We start from the raw sequence: 22814 nt of genomic DNA, 5'->3' as shown, positions 1-22814 counted from the left end.
TTGAAGCTGTATGGGCAGCTGTACCAGTACACGCCATCTAAGCTCTGTTTGACTCAATGCCCAGGCGTATCAAGGCAGTTATTACGGCCAGAGGTGGTTGTTCTAGGTACTGATTTCTCAGGATGTATGCAACGAAATAGCGTGAAAATGTAATCACATGTCAGTTTTAGTATAATATATTTGTCCAATGAATACTCGTTTATCATGTGCATTTCTCCTTGGTGTAGCAACTTTAATGGCCAGTAGTGTATTATCGTAATTCCGATATTCCTGTAAATAATGTAGTTAAACACTATACGTCACGTAATGAGGACTGTTTCGGAATTCATATGGATTAAAAACAGAAATGCGATTTCTTAAACGTTTGAGTTAGCTAACACCTTAAAGAAAAGCTTACCGATAGACTTTTTTCATCTTCTCACCACTCGTGTTTATACAACCAGCACTTTCTTCGTAAAGAGTCGTCTCCCAATGCCTAGGTATGAATTTTTTACACTCTGCTATTGGTCCATCTCCTCCTTCCACCCGTCTTCGTCGACCTCCTGTTGCGCACCCTCTCTGTTCATCTCCTCCGCCCTCTCTCTGTGTCCACCTTCTTAACCCTCCCGCCTCCCCCACACTCCTGTCCACCTCCTCCAGCCCCTCTCTCTGTCCATGTCCTCATCCCCCCTGTCTCTGTTCATCTGCTTCTCACCCCCCCCCCCCTCTATCCATCTGCTTCTAGCCTTCTGGCCATTTCCTCCTTCCCCTCTAATTCCTCAAGCAGCTATTTGTCCATCTCCTCCTGCCCTCCTCTTCTCTCTCCACATGCCCATCCCTTCTCCCCCTGTCCATCTTCTCAATCTCGTCTCGTTGTTCATCTCCTCCTCATTACTTCTCTCTCCATCACTTCCTCTCGCCTCTACCTACCTCCGCCTCTTTCCTTTCAGTGTACATCTCCTTCTCTGCCCTCTCTCTATCTCCTTCTCCCTCTGACTGTATGCACCTCCTCCTCCTCCCCCTTCGCTGTATAACTATCTCCTCCTCCCTCCATTTCTCTCCACGTTATCATATTCACCCCAATTGAAGGCAGGTGAATTTTACCACCACAGTATTTCTTTTCAGACTGTAACTAACATATTTACCAAAAATGTTTGAAGACGTTCTGTTGGTGTAAGACGATCCTCTTGCCAGTGGCCTTGCCGTGTGCGCCAATTTAAGATATATTTCTCATATATTTACCATGTTTCACACGTATCTGCACCCATGTTTCATTTGTACGTCTAGCGAATTTCACCCTGCAGTTTAATTTTCACCATCTCAATGTTTAAGGCGTCTTTTCTCTTTAATTATGTGCTGTCAAACGATATACAGGGTGATCAAAAAGTCAGTATAAATTTGAAAACTTAATAAATCACAGAATAATGTAGATAGAGAGGTAAAAATTGACACACATGCTTGGAATGAGATGGGGTTTTATTACAACCAAAATGCAGAATAGCGCTCCAGCCCATATTGCTAGACGCGTGAAAGATCTCTTGCGGCGTCGTTTGGTGATGATCGTGTGCTCAGCCGCCACTTTCGTCATGCTTGGCCTCTCAGGTCCACCGAACTCAGTCCGTGCGATTATTGCCTTTGGGGTTACCTGAATTCGCAAGTGTATCGTGATCGACCGACATCTCTAGGGATGCAGAAAGACAACATCCGACGCCAATGCCTCACCATAACTCCGGACATGCTTTACAGTGCTGTTCACAAAATTATTCCCTGACTACAGCTATTGTTGAGTAATGATGGTGGGCCTATTGGGCATTTCCTGTAAAGAACATCAACTTTGCTTTGTCTTACTTTGTTATGCTAATTATTGCTATTCTGATCATATGAAGCGCCATCTGTCAGACATTTTTTGAACATTTGTATTTTTTTGGTTCTAATAAAACCCCATGTCATTCCAAGCATGTATGTCAATTTGTACCTCTCTATATACGTTATTCCGTGGTTTATTCAGTTTTCAAATTTATACTGACTTTTTGATCACCCGGTGCTTTTACAGGTACATCCACTTTCACGTGTCGCTACTGTCTGCGGAATGAATTGTGAACAGAGTTAGTAGTAAGGAAGTAATAAATTAAAACGTCATGCATGACACGGGAGTTTGTCACGGAATTTATTGTTTATGACGTCATATCTTCTGAACTATGGACGAAACATTGTCTAGGTACATTCAGCGGCATTCATTGGATACTGTCTGCAAAAATTGTTGCAAATAGAATTAGTAGCGAGGAATTAACAAATTTAACCGTCTTGCATAATGTGGCAGTTTTCCATGCATTCTAGTATTTATGGCATTGTATCTCTTTCACAATGTTTCACACAGTGATAGTGTTTTGCTGGTACATTCAGTTGTGTATATGACAAATGTCTGCGTGTTGTGTCACCAATACAATTAATAGTAAAGAAATAACAAATTAAAACATCATGCTTCATACAGCAATTTATCTGTATGAACAGCAGAAATGTAGTAAGTTTAAACCTTTATTCCTTTCATTATTTTACGCGGGTTGTCAGTGAGAGAAAGCTTCGTAAATGATGTTATGTGTAAAGTTTGTAGCAAGTCACCAAGTGCTCTCATTCTCAAATAGAGTTTGACTAAGTATGAGTACTCGCGCGTCGTTGGCTACAATGGTTTACGAAACCCCTCCTGTTTGATAGGTAGGCGGTTGAAATCGTTCTAATGGTTTAGGAAGAGATGTGGAACATGGATATACATATACATCCATTTTTATAATATGTATGGATTTGTCATGGATATAAAGGATTGCCAGATATACTTCAATGTTCACCCCCCACCCCTCTCGGAACCAACTGTGGGTGTCACAAGTTAGAAGCCTCACCTTCTCCACACAAAAGTGGCTCTGTAACACACACTATTCTGGCGGGTCAGAGCTAAGCTGCTTGAGAAATTTAATGTTAATGGTCTTTGATATTAGTGTGAAGGCGTCTACGGCCAGGGTCTATTTCAATAAAATCCTTTTTGGGGGTTAGGTTGTGTAATTTAGGCACTATATCGTAACCACTACTTAAACTGTCGTTTCGACCTTCTCTGAAGAGAAGTGCTGCAAAGAGAGTCGAAATGTATTTGTTTTCAGTTTTAAAATGATGCGGGATAACACCTCAAAGGATTTTATTGAACGTGTCTCCTTCAGTTCAGGTTTTTATAAATATGTGTGTTTAAAAACTGGAGCGTTTTTCCCACTCACAGACTGCACTTACATTATACTTTAATTGTTGGTGATATACTATTTGTCGCATAGGTCTGAAGATGAGCGTTCCATTTAGGAAATAGGTGAAATTAATTGGATAAAAATTTGAACTTGATTACTGCTGAATATGTTCCACTCACCGGAAATATAAATTACATTTTTCTTGCAATGTCTGGAGGAAGCCGACGGAAAGATGCGAATCAAAGTTTCCCAGGGTCGTGTTGGCAGCGCCGTCTTTAGATACTCAGATCAAAAACCAGTGCAAGGAGGAAGTCGATGGCATCCGCGGCTGATAGAGTGAAGTTCGTTAAAATGTAAATCTTGTTATGTATATTTATGAATCGACTGATTACTATAGAACTTGAGCGTCAACTGGAATTTGCGCGGATGAAGTGCACAACCTGTCGGTAGCTCATAGATCCTTTTCGTCAGATTGAAAAAAAGCCATCAGGTGTCTTGGGATAAACTTCAGTGTTGCAGATTAGATTTGAGTCACCCTGGTCACTCCCGCTGCATTCACTCGTTATCATGTTACAAGATGTTAAACAGCAACGCACTAAGATTTTACCTATGGTTTCCTGATCACATTGAGATAATAAAGGATAACTATAATTGAACACTGGCAACTTGACCCAGTGTAGATGAAAAGCTATTTAGCATATGGGTACCCAACCTTATAGGAACGATGTTCAGGCGGTGTGCTGCAGGATTTTCGTCGTTAGTAGTCTTCTTATTATGACTTGCCGTTAGCCGCCGGTACTGGTACGATACAAGCATCAGTGTGAATTACAGTAGCACACGGTCAACATAGGTCTGGACGAGGTGAACAGGGCTCTACTGGTAAAGCTGTTTTATCAAAATAACAGCAAAAGTGCTGCTGCTCTTCTCGAGTATCGACACATTAAAAGAATACGGAAAGGTTCTATTCTCGGTACGTGGTTGAAGAATATGATTCGAAAGCTCGAATTAGTTGGCGATTTGGGAATTGCTCTGAAGACGGCAATGGCCATTTGCGCCACAAACATGCTGGACGCACCGCGCGATCTTCAAGCAGTGCACGAAAGCCGGACATTCCATGGTCCACTGTTCGACAAGTGCTGCGAACAGTTGTAAAATGGTATCTATACAAACTTTCAGACCGTGGTGGACGCAAACGGTCGTCACAGTGAGCAACATTTGTAACATGGAACGTAAACGACGTGCGCAATTAAAAACGTTATTTTCTCATATGGAAATTAAAATATGTTTTCTCAATGTTTAATCCATTATTTCTGTTCTTCATCTCCTTAAAAATGTTCTCACAAAGTATCACGATCCTACGGCCACTCGTTTTTCATAGGAACCCTCTCAAGTCATTGTCGACGGGACGTTAAACACTAATCTCTTCCTCCTGTCCCTCTCAAGTAACGAGAGTTAAATTGTAACCGCCCCATACATCTGTCTAGTGACATTAACTGCAACAGTAGACCACAAAGTGCGTAGGTTTTTGAGCTTTGTCTGTTCTTCGATAAAGCACCTTGGGGTAGATTCGCGATGTAAGAATGAAGGCGTGATGACCACAGAACAACTAAAACATGGGCATTTCTATTTTAACAACCTCTTCCTGTAAAATATAAAACAAATCCTTTGCTCCGATGTTTTTCCTGATTTCATGACTTTTCAGTTTATTTATTCTTGGCGCTTCATTCCTCAGTTGTAGCTACACGTAAATCTTCTGTCTGTTACATATTCCATTCTCAGTGTTTTCCCTAGGTTTCCCCCTACCAATACTGCATGAATTCCATGTTCCTTGTGGCCGGATGCTGTGGCCTAGGGGTTCGAGGCGCTTCAGTCCGGAAAACGCACTGCTGCTGCGGTTGCTGGTTCGAATCCTGCCTCGGGCAAGGATGTGTGTAATGTCCTTAGGTTAGTTAGGTTTAAGTACACTACTGGCCATTAAAATTGCTACACCAACAACAAATGCAGATGAGACACGGGTATTCATTGGACAAATATATTTTACTAGAACTGACATGTGATTATATTTTCACGCAATTTGGGTGCATAGATCCTGCGAAATCGGAACCCAGAACAACCACCTCCGGCCGTAATAATGGCCTTGATACGCCTGGGCATTGAGTCAAACAGAGCTTGGATAGCGTATACAGTTACAGCTGCCCATGCACATTCAACAGTATACCACAGTTCATCAAGAGTAGTCACTGGCGTATTGTGACGAGCCAGTTGCTCGGCCACCATTGACCAGACGTTTTCAATTGGTCAGAGATCCGGAGAATGTGCTGGCCAGGGCAGCAGTCGAACATTTTCTGTATCCAGAAAGGCCCGTACAGTACCTGCAACATACGGTCGTGCATTATCCTGCTGAAATGTAGGGTTTCGCAGGGATCGAATGAAGGGTAGAGCCACGGGTCGTAACACATCTGAAATGTAACGTCCACTGTTCAAAGTGCCGTCAATGCGAACAAGAGGTGACCGAGACGTGTAACCAATGGCACCCCATACCATCACGCTGGGTGATACGGCAGTATGGTGATGACGAATACACGCTTCCAATGTGCGTTCACCGCGATGTCGCCAAACACGGATGCGACCACCATGATGCTGTACACAGAACCTGGATTCATCCAAAAAAATGACGTTTAGCCATTCGTGCACCTAGGTCCGACGTTGAGTACACCATCGCAGGCGCTCCTGTCTGTGATGCAGCGTCAAGGGTAACCGCAGCCATGATCTCCGAGCTGATAGTCCATGCTGCTGCAGACGTCGTCGAACTGTTCGTGCAGATGATTGTTGTCTTGCAAACGTCCCTATCTGTTTTTTCACGGATCGAGACGTGGCTGCACGATCCGTCGTTATAGCCATGCGGATAAGATGCCTGCCATCTCGTCTGCTAGTGATACGAGGCCGTTGGAATCCAGTACGGCGTTCCGTATAACCCTCAGGACCCCACCGATTCCATATTCTGCTAACAGTCATTGGATCTCGAGCAACGCGAGCAGCAATGTCACGATACGATAAACCACAATCGCGATGGGCTACAATCCGACCTTTATCAAAGTCGGAAACGTGATGGTACGCATTTCTCCTCCTTACACGAGGCATCACAACAACGTTTCACCAGGCATCGCCGGTCAGCTGCTGTTTGTGTATGAGAATTCGGTTGGAAACTTTCCTCATGTCAGCACTTTGTAGGTGTCGCCACCGCCACCGCCTTGTGTGAATGCTCTGAAAAGCTATCATTTGCTTATCACAGCATCTTCTTCCTGTCTGTTAAATTTCGCGTCTGTAGCACGTCATCTTCGTGGTGTAGCAACTTTAATGGTCAGTAGTGTATTTCTAAGTCCACGGGACTGATGACCTCAGATGATAAATCCCACAGTGCCTAGAGCCATGTTCCTTATACGAAAACATAATTTACGCCTGGGAACAAAGACATCTCGAATAGTGGACGTTTAATTATATGGCATGTGAGGAACAGTTATAGTGTGGCATACCAGGAGAAAGTCAGTAACGGTAAGTAGAGCGACATCTTTGACCATCAGTTGGGAACAGATACCTTCTGATCAATGGCGTAATACTAATGAATGATAGTGCCTTAGAAGGCAGAGAGGACAAAGTCGCGTGGTGTGATGCACATAAGGGGTGGAGGGGGTGCTATAAAGAGCTACATACCAGAGGCGGAGTTATATTACTCTGCAATCTGTCTGTCTTTCCATCCCACAGTCGTTCGAATAATTTGCATGCATCGTCGCTCACTGTTGGTCTATACTGCATAATTAATTGCAGTAATTCGCTGGAGGACTTCCTGGTATGATCCTCGCAGCTGGAATTCTACATGCGGCACAACACCAGTCAGTGGACCGACCTGCACAATGCCAGTCATCTCCTGCGTGACGTGTTTACGATGCGATACGCTATTGTCTTTCGCCTGACAGGCCCCGAGAACACAGTGCTATCTGCTGGCACGAGCAGCGGTGAGCGCTCGCTTAACCTCTCTGTTCTTGTTCTCTCCTACCTCTCTAAGTTTCACAAAACTCCGTAGGCTAGGGTGACGAACAATTCAAATCAGTCATAAAAATTCTATAGAAAAATCGTCCTACATCGACTGGCCCCTAAGGTACTTAAGATTTACTGTTGGCCTATTTTAGCTTTACTATACACCAATGGTGGCTACATATGCGGGGCGCGCGGTATGAGGCCCCCCCCCCCCCCCCTCCCTTGCGGGGCCACTCGCATAGCCACTCGTGCCACGCTGTTCGTTCGTTTCTCTCGTCAGTCGATTCGACTCAGTCGAGTTATCGAGCAGTTGTACTTTCCCATGTAGAACGCGTCCGCCTCATCGTATTTTATACGTTTCTGTGTGGCACATAGATACGTAACACATACCTATGAGAAAAGTCGTGACCATTTTAGTGATCTCGATACGTTATTATGTCTGGCATTTGTTCGAGAGAAGTCGCGAATATTCTACTGTTTTCTTATGCAGAGGACCTTCGAGGTCGACAATGAAGGAGGACGTTGATTATCCTATTGACTGTGTAATTAACCAATTTTCCAGGAAGAATAGGCACCAACAATTCATTATTTAAGGAAGAGAACCCCAATTGTAACTTTTTTATATCATAAGATGGCATTGTCTTGTATATGTGTATAATCAGCTGAAATAAAACTCACTTAAACTTTGCATATGACTTGATCATTTTTTATTACAGTAAATGTAAAGATAGCTCAAGATGTCTTTAGCATCCTTCCGTGAGATTTTTCTGTATCCGCCACTGCTATACTCACCATGTCTAGATTCACTAGCTAAATGAGTTAAGTTCTTTGAACCTTAACTTGCTATAAAGAAGTATGCCCATATGAATCACTAACGTACAGTTTTTCTAAGTGCTACAGTCTGGAGCCGAGCGACCGCTACGGTCGCAGGTTCGAATCCTGCCTCGGGCATGGCTGTGTGTGATGTCCTTAGGTTAGTTAGGTTTAATTAGTTCTAACTCCTAGGCGACTGCTGACCTCAGAAGTTAAGTCGCATAGTGCTCAGAGCCATTTGAACCAGTTTTTCTAAGAAGTGCTAATGTTTATTCAACCTACTCAGGTTCTAAACTCTTACTGTCAGCCAGTGTCCGTGTCAAACCAATGATCCTACGTTTAGAAACTTAGCAGCTATCTGGCGTCACTAAATAGACATTATATAGGCTGTTTCACCTGAAACTTGCACCTCTCGGTTATTTCGGAACTGGAAAGTGCTATTGGTGTGCGGTCTTCACAGAATGGATTGGTAGTCAGGGGCTCGTATTGCTAGTTAACAAACAGATTTTCCACGCGGGATAGTCGCGTGGTCTTGGGCGTCTTGTCACGGTCCCCGCGTCTCCCCCTGTGGGAGATTCGAGTCCTCCTTCGGGCATGGATGTGTGTGTGTGTGTCGTCCTTAGCGTAAGTTAGCTTAATTTAGATTAACTAGTGCGTAAGCTAAGGCACCCATGATTTCAGCAGTTTGGTCCCATAAGACCTTACAAGAAATTTCCAAAAAGTAAATTTGAGTAATACTTAGAAAGTGTAGTTTTGTGCAAATACACAGTTTCTGAAATGGAACAATGTCTATTGACATGGTACAGTAGAATGTCAGTGCTGTCTTTTGCAGGACTCTAACGTGAGTCGTTTACGAGATATCGTATTTTGAAAACTTTCTGCGCCGACAGTCGTTTGTGACATTGAGCCTGCGTGGTTGCTAGGTACGATGTTATGTTTACTTACAGTGTGCTCGTATGTTCATTGAATTTATTATGAGTTCCTAGTCAGTTAGTGTGTGACAGTCGAAGCCGTAGGTCGAGAGTGGACGATGGAACTTACGAATGCAGAAAAACCTTTGCTTCTCATAGCGTATGGAAAGTGTAGGAAGAATGCAGTTTGTTCTCGTTCGGTGTATGTAGCAAGGTATCCATACAGACGTCAACGTTCTCGGAAATATTTTGGCAACCTTCTACCAGTTGCGTGAAACTGGTAGAGTAACTCCTCGACAACAAAACAGAAGGATACTAGTGACGACAGAACAGAGGAAAATTGATGTTGTTGCTGCTGTAGCTGTTGATCCACAAGAGACCTCCCGCGCAATCGCACGAGGAAGTGGCGTGAGCCAGGCCAGTGTCCTGGGCATTCTGCATCGACATAGATAACATCCCTGTCACATATTTCTCCACTGTGGGAATCATGTTAACGTCTGAACATGGGCATTAAGAGATAATGCTCCTGATGTAAAATGTGTCTTGTTCAGTGATGAAGCAACATTTACCAATCACGGACAGATAAACGGCCGAAACAAACACTCTTGGTCTGTTAACAACTCCGTTGGCTTCGTCTGGTGAAATGTCAGCGTTCGTGGAATGTAAACATGTGGTTTGTGATAGTGAATCATGAGATCATAGGCATTTTTCATACACGTAACACTGAATACACACATGTATCGCAGCCTCCTAACAGAGCACATTCCACGGATGCTAGAAGACGTTCCTCCGCACTCTATGAGGAACCTGTGCGGCCAGCTTGATGGCTGTCCATACTATAGTCCACTACGTTCTACAGCATGACCTCACGTATTGTTTCCAAACCATTGCACTGGATGCAGAGGGCCTATGCCGTGGCTGTTCCAGTGAAGCATGTAGACTTTTTCTGTGGGAAAAGCTGAAAACGCTGACTAAAAGGACTTGTCAATTACAACCGATGATATGCAACGACTTGTTACTGCAGCCTGCTCGGACATCTCCACTGAAATGCCTGCACGTATGCATCAGTCGCTTCTACATAATCATCGAAACGATTATTCATGATTTTGTCCTCTTCACACTGTCATCTTACACTTCTCTTCACCTAGTACATAACAGAATTTTCCTAAAATTTTAATTTTAGCTTTCTGCCAAATTATGGCCTTTAAGAAACATTGACAATCTTTAAACAAAAATATTTTCAATTTCTGAAGGACTTAATTCCTTTACATAACAAGCCATTCTCTTACAATGTGCGAACGATCACGTTACCGCAAAATATTATGTAGAAGCTCGTAAATAGTACTTAATTACTTAAAGTATTAAGATTAATTCACTCTGTGAACTTTTTATTCACTTCTCCACATATTCTGAGAGTGTAAAAATGTATGTTACTGACTAAAAACAACTTCAACGAAAGTCAGTTTTCCAGAACATTGACGATAGCTTAGGGCGAATTTTTGATGTTACCACCCGTTTTTTGACAATTTGTTAGTAATGTGTTTAGCTGGATTATTTTTATGAGATATACACAATATCATGCTAGTGTACCAGGATGCTATTATTTAAGTAAGACTGAAAGTCCTATTTAAACTAAATTTACATATTATGTCGCCACCACTAATATTATCAGATTGAGCACTAAATGGAAATGAAATGAATCTCATGAAATGGTGATAAATTTTCCATATAACAAATTAACACTGTTTACTCGGAATTTTGTGAAGGAACTATTCCTCGTGATAAAATGACATAAACTGCGAAGTCTTAAATGGCCTAGAGCAGACTCAAATGTGACTGACTACAATTTTACAATCATACACGACGTTGAACAGTAATTCATTATTTATATTGTGACGTCACAATTTCTGCTGGTGATTTGCTGCCCCTTGGGCTTCTTCTTGGACTTTATTACTGTCGACCAGCTATGATTTGCATGTGGTGACGTGTGATGCTCAATCAAATGGTTCAAATGGCTCTGAGCACTATGGGACTCAACTTCTGAGGTCATCAGTCCCCTAGAACTTAGAACTACTTAAACCAAACTAACATAAGGACATCACACACATCAATGCCCGAGGCAGGATTCGAACCTGCGGCCGTAGCGGTCACGCGGCTCCGGAGTGTAGCGCCTAGAACCGCTCGGCCACTTCGGCCGGCGATGCTCAATCCGCTCAAAGCTTAGCAATCTCCTCTCCCCAGATCTCCACCGGCATACATGAAAGAAACAATTCAAGGACGTTGTAGATGTACTTTGGGTGTTATGGAAATATGTGGGCGATATGGAATACCAGGATTTGCACCTGGCGAGTAATGCTCCCAAACAGGAAACGCACGATCTACGAAGGCGTATTATAAAATAATGCCTTGGAATTTTTTATGTGAATACTTCTGAATAAAACAAACTTTACTATGATTCTATTTCTTTATTATTCATATCTACATAATGGTTTCTTAACATAGTCATGGAAATTTCTTCGAATGGGGAGACCAGTCTATTGATATCGTCACTGAAGTAGGTCTGACGTTGTTGTCGGGGCTACGACCCCACCTCTGCTTGCACCACTTCATCACTATCAAAGTCAACTCGAAGAAGATGGTCTTTAAATTTAGGAAACACACTATGTGCTGTCATATGTTGCAGTTGGCACCACCATTTCCTTCATCATCAGCACTAACAACCCAACGTCGTACATTAGTGATGCCGATATAATGATCATCGCACGCAGCTTTCATACTTATATGAATATCAATTGGAGGCACGTTTCCTGCGGTTCGAAATTCGATTACAGCGCGCTGTTCCTCACGCACCAACGTTCGAAATCCCATGTTACACGCTACATTTCGGAGTCTTCTACGGGCACGGGGTTGCAACTTGCGTCAACGGAAAGAGAAATCCCTTCGAGTAAAATGCATAACAGGTAATACCTCAACCGCTATTGGAAACAGCAGGCCCTCGTCCTGCAGAGGGCTCCTGACATGGTCTTTAGTGAATTCAATTCGTCTCCAGACATCTTGTGAGTTATGACGTATAAAATTATTTTCATAGTTTGACAAAATTTTTGGTGGTATGTTTTCAAAAAAGTGTAATAACTATGGAAGGTGTACACTAATCATTAGTGTTATGGTATTCATTGAGTAAAAAAGTAGTTGATCCCTGTGTTTCCCTCAATCTTTTGCTATGGATACAGTTGGTTCTATTGTCTTGTTGTGAAGCGCAAGGTAGGATGTCAGGCAACATGGCATACTTAGTATTTGATAAAACACAAATTCACTGGAGGTTCTGAGAGCAAAGATTAGATTTGTGACGTCTACAAACCGGTGAATGTAAAACGAATCAGCTCTACTAAATAGATAAATAATTATTTCAGAACTTTATTTTTAAGTTAATAAAGGTAATAGATTTGTTAATGAATCGAATTATATTTTGTGTTACTGATAAGTAATTCTTTTCAGAGTTCGAATTAAAAGAAATTTCTGATTTGTATTTTGTATAAATGAAATATCTGTATTCCCAAATTTACGTGGTTATCTGCATTTTTACAACACTATTCCACATTTCCCGACACCACATTAGTCCCAAAGTGCAACTTTTTTTAAACTTTTCGTCGGTGGTAACTTTTTTCTTAATTTTATAAACTGAAATGTAAATACTTATTGCAGGCTAGTTCACGTTTATGCTAAAGAGTGCCTGAGAGCTAAAACTGATTTCAATCAGAAAATACAACTACAAAAATAAATTGGTATTCCTTTCTGATTCGGGGCATCCTATAGTTTATGTGTGTCATTCAGGTGTATCAGTAGACACATAGGCTGTCTTACCAATGAGAATAGCTGTTGCTCACAATTTGATTATATTATACAAAGCTGTTCGTGCCTTTTGACGCCATACTGTATTACTAGTTACGGTCGATAACAAGGTGGGTGGTTTGAGAATGAGCGAGTCAGCTCGAAACTGGTAATCATGCAGTAGTAAATTGAATATTCATGCCAGAGAGACGGAAAAAGTAATACTTGAAAAAAATTTTTCAACTGATATCCCATAATACCTAAACTTCATCTAACACATAATGAGTAAAATAAAAACTAAAAATATTAATGACACATTATGCCACATCCTTGGTGATGAGGTTTAGGCTCTGTATCATTCCATCTTGCAATTTATTTATGTTTTATGTATGTTAATGTGTATTATGTTGTTTTTGCTCTTGTGTGTTTCCTCTCCTGTGTATTATGTGGTGTCACTTCCTACAATTCGATCGTCAATATCGGATTAAATGAATATATGGTGACTTCCAGCTCCCGAAGAATGAAATTACAGTGAAAACCAGACCTTCAGCTACTTACAGGCGTTGATAAATATCAACGGGGACAACTGAAAATGAGTACTCCGACCGAGACTCGAACCCGTGATTTCCTGCTTACATTGCAGACGCTCTATTCGACTGAGCCACCAAGGACACAGAGGATAGAGCGACTGCAAGGGCTTATGTTTATCAACGCCTGTAGGCAGCTAAAAAGGTCAGGTTTTCATTGTAATTTCATGTCGGATTATTTCTCAGTCACATTTTCTATATATTGTGTCAGTTTATCTACTTCTGAACAGTAGATTCTCTTCGGCTGTTTGTGTGGTCTTGACCATTTCCATCGTGTAGCTGTATCTTCTCCTTGGGATTCTGTTCACTTAAGAAAAATGTGTTTGTAACTTGAAAGAAATTTTGGACAACCTGAAATAAGACCGATTCAAAAAGAATACCACAACTTTAGGAATTTAAAACTCTGCAACGACAAAAGGCAGAGCTAAGCACTATCTGTCGGCGAATTAAGGGAGCTATAAAGTTTCATTTAGTTGTACATTTGTACTGGATTCCAACGGCCTCGTATCACTAGCAGACGAGATGGCAGGCATCTTATCCGCATGGCTATAACGGATCGTGCAGCCACGTCTGGATCCCTGAGTCAACAGATGGGGACGTTTGCAAGACAACAACCATCTGAACGAACAGTTGGATGACGTTTGCAGCAGCATGGACTATCAGGTCGGAGACCATGTCTGCGGTTTGTGTGGTCTTGACCATTTCCATCGTGTAGCTGTATCTTCGCTTGAGGCTCTGTTGACTAGGCTCAAATGGAAACGGATGAATCTTTCGTTTCAAGGATTGTGTTTAGTTATGAAGCAACTTTCCACACTAACGGGAAAGTCAACCGTCACAATGTCTGTATATGGGGCACTGAGAATCCACGGGAAACAACTCAGTATGAACGTGATTCGCCTAAGGTGAACGTTTTCTGTGCCATTTCAGCCAATAAAGTTTTTGGTCCCTTTCTCTTCGAAGGTGCTACTGTAACTGGACTACAGTATCTGGAGATGTTAGAGACTTGGCTGTTCCCTCAGCTCGAACAAGAAGCACAACAATTCATATTTCAGCAGGATGGAGCGCCTCCACATTGGCACTTATCTGTCCGTAACTACCTGAACGTCAACTACCCGAGGCGATGGATCGGCCGCCAGGCAGCCCGTGACAGAGCACTTCATCACTGGCCTCCAAGAAGCCCTGATCTTACCCCCTGCGATTTTTTCTTATGGGGGTATGTTGAGGATATGGTGTTTCGGCCACCTCTCCCAGCCACCATTGATGATTTGAAACGAGAAATAACAGCAGCTATCCAAACTGTTACGCCTGATATGCTACAGAGAGTGTGGAACGAGTTGGAGTATCGGGTTGATATTGCTCGAGTGTCTGGAGGGGGCCATATTGAACATCTCTGAACTGGTTTTTGAGTGAAAAAAACCTTTTTAAATACTCTTTGTAATGATGTATAACAGAAGGATATATTATGTTTCTTTCATTAAATACACATTTTTAAAGTCGTGGTATTCTTTTTGAATCACCCTGTATTAATAATCGTAAACGACACAAATATGTAACTATGGCATTAGTTGGATAACCAGACAAAGATGTGGCCACCAACGAAACATGGTGCAAGTGACACAGTTGGAAATTGGCCGTATGGTGGCATCTGCGGTCGATAATCCCGTCCGCTGCTGCAGACCAGCACACTCCCGGGGAGTGCTGGGATCCAACGCTGCCTCTAGGGCCGCCAGCTCCCGTCGTGTCCGAAATGACTTTCTCATTTCCCGGTTGGACTCCATCGAAACCACGGGACACAACTATTTGCCAAAGTAATGTGGCGTGATAAAACGAGGTAACCTGTAAGGGTGGTTCATCCACGTCGGACAGCTCTAGACTTTGTAAGTAGGCTGTATAGGTTTTTATGTTGGTAACGCCACGAAGCGATCTGTATGAAAATCACTGACTGTGCTGTGTGCATTCTGTGGCTGGTTGGCATTGTTGGAATATTTGCTATTCTATTGTTGGGCAGTTGGATGTGAACAGCGCGTAGCGTTGCGCAGTTGGAGGTGAGCCGCCAGCAGTGGTGGATGTGGAAAGAGAGATGGCAGAGTTTTGAGAGCGGACGATCTTGACGTGTGTCCGTCAGAAAAACGAAATTTCTAAGACTGGATGTCATGAACTGATATATATACACTACTGGCCATTGAAATTGCTACACTACGAAGATGACGTGCTACAGACGCGAAACTTAGCCGACAGGAAGAAGATGCTGTGATATGCAAATGGTTAGCTTTTCAGAGCATTCACACAAGGTTGGCACCTACAACGTGCTGACATGAGGAAAGTTTGCAACCGACTTCTCATACACAAACGGCACTTGACCGGCGTTGCCTGGTGAAACGTTGTTGTGATGCCTCGTGTAAGGAGGAGAAATGCTTACTATCACGTTTTCGACTTTGATAAAGGTCGGATTGTAGCCTATCGCGATTGCGGCTTATCGTATCGTGACACTGCTGCTCGCGTTGGTCGAGATCTACTGACTGTTAGCAGAATATGGAATCAGTGGGTTCAGGAGGGTAATACGGAACGCCGTGCTGGATCCCAACGGCCTCGCATCACTAGCAGTCGAGATGACAGACGTATTATCCTCATGGCTGTAACGGATCGTGCAGCCACGTCTGGATCCCTGAGTCAACAGATGGGGACGTTTGCAAGACAACAACAGTTCGATGACGTTTGCAGCAGCATGGACTATCAGGTCGGAGACCATGTCTGCGGTTACCCTTGACGCTGCATCGCATACAGGAGCGCCTGCGATGGTGTACTCAACGTCGGACCTGGGTGCACGAATGGCAAAACGTCATTTTTTCGGATGAATCCAGGTTCTGTGTACAGCATCATGGTGGTCGCATCCGTGTTTGGCGACATCGCGGTGAACGCACATTGGAAGCGTGTATTCGTCATCGCCATAGTGGCGTATCACCCGGCGTGATGGAATGGGGTGCCATTGGCTACACGTCTCGGGCACCTCTCGTTCACACTGACGACATTTTGAACCGTGGACGATTACATTTCAGATGTGTTACGACCCTTCTTTCGATCCCCGCGGAACCCTACATTTCAGCAGGAAAATGCACGACCGCATGTTGCAGGTCCTGTACGGGCCTTTCTGGATACAGAAAATGTTCGACAGCTGCCCTGGCCAGCACATTCTCTCACCAATTGAAAATGTCGGGTCAATAGTGGCTCGTCGCAATACGCCAGTGACTACTCTTGATGAACTGTGGTATCGTGTTGAAGCTGGATGGGGAGCTGTACGTGTACACACCTCCCAAGCTCTGTTTGACTAAATGCCCAGGCGTATCTAGGCCGTTATTACGGCCGCAGGTGGTTGTTCTGGGTACTGATTTCTCAGGATCTATGCACCCAAGTTGCGTGAAAATGTACTCACATGTCAGTTTTAGTATAATATATTTGTCCAATGAATACCCGCTTATCATCTGCATTTCTTCTTCGTGTAGCAATTTTAATCGCCTGTAGTGTATTATGACTTTTGAAGACTATTGAGGTAAATACATTGTTTGTTCTCTATCAAAATCTTTCATTTGCTAACTATGCCTATCAGTAGTTAGTGCCCTCCGTAGTTAGAATCTTTTATTTAGATGGTAGTATTTGGCGCTCGCTGTATTGCAGTAGTTCGAGAAACGAAGATTTGTGAGGTAAGTGATTCATGAAATGTGTAGGTTATATTTAGTCAGGGCCATTCTTTTGTAGGGATTATTGAAAGTCAGATTGCGTTGCGCTAAAAAAAATTATGTGTCAGTTTAGTGTTGATCAGAATAGCTAAAGAGAGAAATGTTTGAGTACGTTAAGTTTTGCTCAGCTGTTTGAAAATCAAATAACGTAGAGGTTTACCAGCACTGTCATTTATAAATGTTTTTCCAATGGGATGTTTCAACTGTAGACCAAAGTGAACTGCATGGTACTTTCCATTTTACTACCCATTAGAGTTCCTTCTCACTACGTTGGAGCATTAAGCGGGAAAAAATGTCTGCTTAAACGCCTCATTGTGCACTATAATTTTTCGGACGTTGTCTTAGCGACACGCAGACGGTTGCAGTATTTTCCTAGACTCCTCACTTTGTACTTGTTCACTAAACTGTGTAGGTAGGCTTCCTAAGGACACTTTACGACCATCTTCAAGCGTCTTCTAGTTCATGTCTATCAATATTGGAATGACGCTCTCCTACAATCAAGCAACTTGTTACCATTCGTGTTATCGTACTTTGCATACGTTCAGTATCCCTTGTTTGTGTGTATTGTGTATTTAACTGGGGACCTAGAAACGACAGAGAGGCTTCGTCCCGTCGTAGCTCTCAGTGGCTCACCACCCCACAACAGGAAACAGCAGCCCGGCCCCAGTGAACTCCCCCCCCCCCCCAGGTCCCCCCAATCCCCCCCCCCCCCCCTCGTCTCATACCAGACGAGTGTACCACAAATGTTTGCGTGGTAGAGTAATTATAGTGTACACGTACGTGGAGCCAGTGTTTGCGCATCAGTCGCCGACATACTGTAACCGAGGTGGAAGAAAGGGAATGAGCCCGTATTTGCCGAGGCAGATGGAAAACCGCCTTAAAAACCATCCTCAGGCTGGCCGGCGCACCGGACTTCGACACTAAACTACCGGGCGGATTCGTGCCGGGGACCAGGCACGCCATCCCGCTTGGGATGCGGCTAGGCGGGCGGGCATCCCTTGTTTAGTCGTTGATAACTAGCAATTTGAGTGGGAAGATTTGGGATCGGGTCACGCAAATGGAAGGATTATGGTCCCCATGCAACTGTTTCAGCATTCACAATCTTTAATACATTTCTTCCCTTTATTACAGTCAAACGATTTGTAAAAACAATCAACAGTATAATTGACTTTACAAAAATCAGTTTTAAAGAGCTGTTTCTAGTTATGAGCCACCAGCCATTAAATATTCACTAAAAGTATGGAATTTTAAAAGAACCAGTCAACTACAGTTAGCAAATTTCACTGAACAGTATTTTTTAACTAAATGATCTTTAAAAAGCTGCCATGAGTTACAAACCAACTGTCACTCAGTAGACAGGAAAGACACAGAATCTACAGTCACTGAATATGCAGCTACAGTTAACCAAACATCACTGATCAAATTTTAGTCAAATTTATTATAAACTGCTGCCATTAATTATGAACCACACAGGATGGACAGAATTTTAAAACAATTAACAGTCACTGAATAGCCAGCTACAGCTAACCAAAATTGACTGGTCTGGCTTCAAGCAACAGTTAGTAAACAGCTACCATTAACTATAAACTCACTGTCATTCAGTAAACAGCAGAATACAGAATTGAAGAAAAAAAAGCAATTAACAGTCACTGAATAGGCAGCTACAGTTAGACAAGATTCACTGATCAGTTTTTAACCAACTAACTTTTAAACAACTGCTATTATTTATGACGGATGGTTGTGTAAACTCCACTAGTGGGGGTGGGAGAGGGTAGGAACCAGAGATAAGGACGTACACTGGAGTTACTTAAATTGTACAGGATGACCGCCGTCCTTCCACTCCTTAACACTGCAAGAGACCAGACCGCCTTCACTAGCGCCGAAGCGGCCAAATAACGTCAAAGACGCTTCGGCGTTTTCCAAAATATCATGCCCACTTACAGAAACCGCTTCGCAAGGCAGATGATAACTGACGGTGAAGACCAGTCTCGGTGGCTCCACAGGAGCCCATTCGTTCTCTCGTGTACCATCCAGAGCTCCAAACCTCTCGTGCCACCTGCCGACTCGCTCCGCACACCACACACCTACTACCCAAAACCTTCCTACCTCGCGGCTTTTGTTCCCACCGATGGCGCCACCGGCGTGTCTCCGAAGTTATCCAGACAAAGATCGTCAACAAGGGACGAAATCGATAGAATGCCAAGCCCATACTGCTCAGTCCTATTTGGCATGGGACTCTTACTCATGCAATTCCCGAGTATACTAGGTGAACCAAAGTCTGCCATCTGCTTCACCTAAAACTGAGCCTGTGTGATCACTCCATTTCATATCACGATAAATTACTATATGCAGGTATTTGTATGAGCTCACTGATTATAGCTGTGTCATCTAAATGCTTTAGTCATAGAATATTTCGATTTGCGATATGCGGAGTGGGAACTTTTTTTATTGTTGAACATAAAATGCCTTGCGATCTTTGCATTATTTGGAAAGCTTATCTACACCTGAATATTTACACGTGTTATTAAACTGTAGATTGCTCCTTCATCTGCAAGAGTCTAACTTTTTTATTCAGTATTACAACGTCTGTAATAACAAATATTACAGCGTAGACGGGCAAAACGACGATAACACTAATTTTGAACACGTTTGTCTCATTAACCTTGAATCGGGAATTCAGGTATGCTCCGAACAGTGGGGACCTAGACACTGTAACATATGGAGGTTTCGATCGGACCTGGAAGCGTGCACGAACAGCTTAGATGGTTAAGGTATGAAATGGAAATGAGCGTTTGGCGTCATTGGCCGGGAGGCCTTTTGGGGGGTTGGTCAAGCCGCCGTGGTTCAGATTTTATTACAGTCGACGCCACATTGGGTGACCTGCGAACGGGATGGGGATGAAATGATGATGAAGACAGCACAACACCCAGTCCCTCAGCGGAGAAAATCCCCGACCCAGCGGGGAATCGAACCCGGGCCCGTAGGACGACAATCCGTCACTCTGACCACTCAGTTGTCGGGGCGGACGATGGTTAAGGTGACCGCTCGCGATAAGCGGAAAATCAGGGTTCGTGTCTCGGTCCCAAACAAATTTTCATGTGTCAACAATATGTATGATTTCCATGCTTAATACAGCAAATGTCAAACATATTCGCATTTGCCACAAAATTTCGTAGTAACGTCTAGCTTTGTTATCAATGTTATCTATAAGGTCATTAGCAAGAGTTCCAACAGACTTTCCTGCATGAAGATCGAGAGACCGTGTCCACCACGGAAAGGCAGGAATCACAATGTAATGTACTATCGGATGCGACTGTGACTGCGACAGTGAGTCGTGCTCACACAAAGGCAGCAGTGCTTATATCGTTTTCTCAATTTAGTGGATAGACTTAGCTATGATGAAAGGAAAATATCGTATGGCACTGATGGCCAGGAGGCACCACAAGGGGGATTTCGGGCGCAGCGTTGCTAGTCTTTTCACCCGGTGCCACAGTGGGCAACTTGCGTGTTGATGATAATGATAAGACACAACAAGCAGTCCCTGAGGAGAGAAATTCTCCGACGTGGGATGACTACTCAGCTAAGTGATCAGACTTCCCTGTGACGACCAATGCGGAGAAAAAAAACCAAATAAAGTGCAATTATCGGCTAACAATTAGTACAAATGTAGATGTGTAATTGCCCAACGTAATCAGTGACTTTCTAGCTGAACTCCGCCCTACTGTGTAGTGTGTTGGTGGGAAGACAGCGAAATCGGACAATTATGTTTTCTATAGAATCACAGATAGAAGAAACATACAGCTGAAAGTCGATACAGCAGCAAATACGACATATTCATTCCTGTATGTATGCTGAGAAAAGCGGCAATTGACTCTCAATAATGAAATATGTGAAGTCATCCACAAGTGTACCAAAAGAAATTCCCTGAATTTCGGTTACACGGTCAATAACATAAATCAAAAGGTTGAGAATTCAACTAAATGCTTGGGGATTCCAATTACGAGTAACTTAACATGTAACGATCGCATAGGCAATGTGGGAAAAGCGATTGGCACAACACTTGGGAAATGCAGCTGTTCTACTGAAGAGACTGCCTACACTCCGCTTGTCCGTCCCCTTCTGTACTATTGCTGCTCGATGACGGGTCCGTGTCACATAAGGTTGACGGAGGACTTCTAAAAAGTTCAAAAAGGGTAACTCGTTTTTACAATAGCTAATTATGGGAGAGAATGACAAATAAATGAAACGGAAATGTGGGTGGTAATCATTAAAATAAAAACCTCCTTCGTTGCTCCCGGATCTTCTCATGAAATTTCAATCCTCAACTTTCTCCTCTGAACGCGAAAGTATTTTGTTGTTGCCCAGTTACATATGGAGAAATTATCATCATAATAAACGAACAGCTCTCAGAACTCGTACGGAAACATTTAACACAACGTTTATCCCGCACTCTGTTTGGAACGTGGAACAGTAGGGACATAGTTTGAAGGTGGTTTTACGAACCCTCTGCCAAGCACTTAATTGTGAATCACAGGGTAATCGTGAGATGTAAATGTGCCTTGATGCTCAAGTGACTGCGTTCGAAGTCAACGTAATAAGGCATGGCCGCAGAAAAATAAGAACCGCTTTCTCATGCGCTAATAACATCGAATACGGAGGCGAAGATTTGCCACACCCAGATTTACAGAGGAACAGAAATAAAAATCTTCTGTACGTAACCTCGAAACTTATTTTCGAACTCGAGGTATCGCGGATGCTAAAATATTGCTCGCCGTGCATGAGGTGCTATGCCGTGAAATCGCAACATGTTTCGCTGTGTCGGTAGGATACGTACTTGCGTATGACAGCATAAAGACTAAGTTCTTAGCGATGTGCAGGGACGTATCTGTATTAACAGACATTAAAAGGAGGATTTTTCAGGTGGGGGGGGGGGGGGGGGGGGCACAGCAGTGGCAAAAAGGACAGATAGACATGTATGTCACAAATTTTGGATTTGTAATTATCAATTTGGACCAACCCACACTGTACCTGGAACGGCGTGGGTCCACAGCTACGCACTTCCAGCTGCATATACATCGAGAACTAACAGATGCGATAGCGAAATGAAAATATCTGCAGGTCTTACAATATTTCGGTTGAACTGCGTATCTGAAGGAGGGCAGGAGCAGACGTAAGCGTTCTTGATGAACGGAGGTGAATGGATTAGGTCTATAGGCTATGTGACCGTTGTCATTCGTAGTATAATCTTCTCAGTCGTTACGCCACGCCACCCTCCTCTTCAAACTTCTTCAACACTAGACGTTTCGACATCTCTGAAGCAATTAACTTCGGGATTTCTCAATACCCTCTGGACGGCGGAACATAGTCGAACTCCTGTACCAAAACGCGCTGAACACTCTGCCTACTGCGTGATAGAAAAAGCTTGCAATCAGAATGTGATTTCCTAAAGAAAACATTTATTGCCAACGGTTTTTATGAAGTTGCTGCAAACAGGGCTTTAAAGTGAAGTGGTAGTAATATTAAAGCAAAAGAAAGAGGAACCTCCCACAGTTTAAAGGAGGCTGCCGTCTGTCGCTAGAGTAACCACTGCATAGCACAACCCATCGGAAGAATGGTATAAGGATTACATTTTTCAGTCACCGAGAGACAAAAGACATCTTCTGACCTACAACTGACGTGCATGATTGGCTTCGAACTGGGAGA

This window comes from Schistocerca nitens, chromosome 8 (assembly GCF_023898315.1).
Source record: "Schistocerca nitens isolate TAMUIC-IGC-003100 chromosome 8, iqSchNite1.1, whole genome shotgun sequence".
Lineage (NCBI taxonomy): Eukaryota > Metazoa > Arthropoda > Insecta > Orthoptera > Acrididae > Schistocerca > Schistocerca nitens.
Note: the sequence above shows the minus strand (reverse complement) of the source record.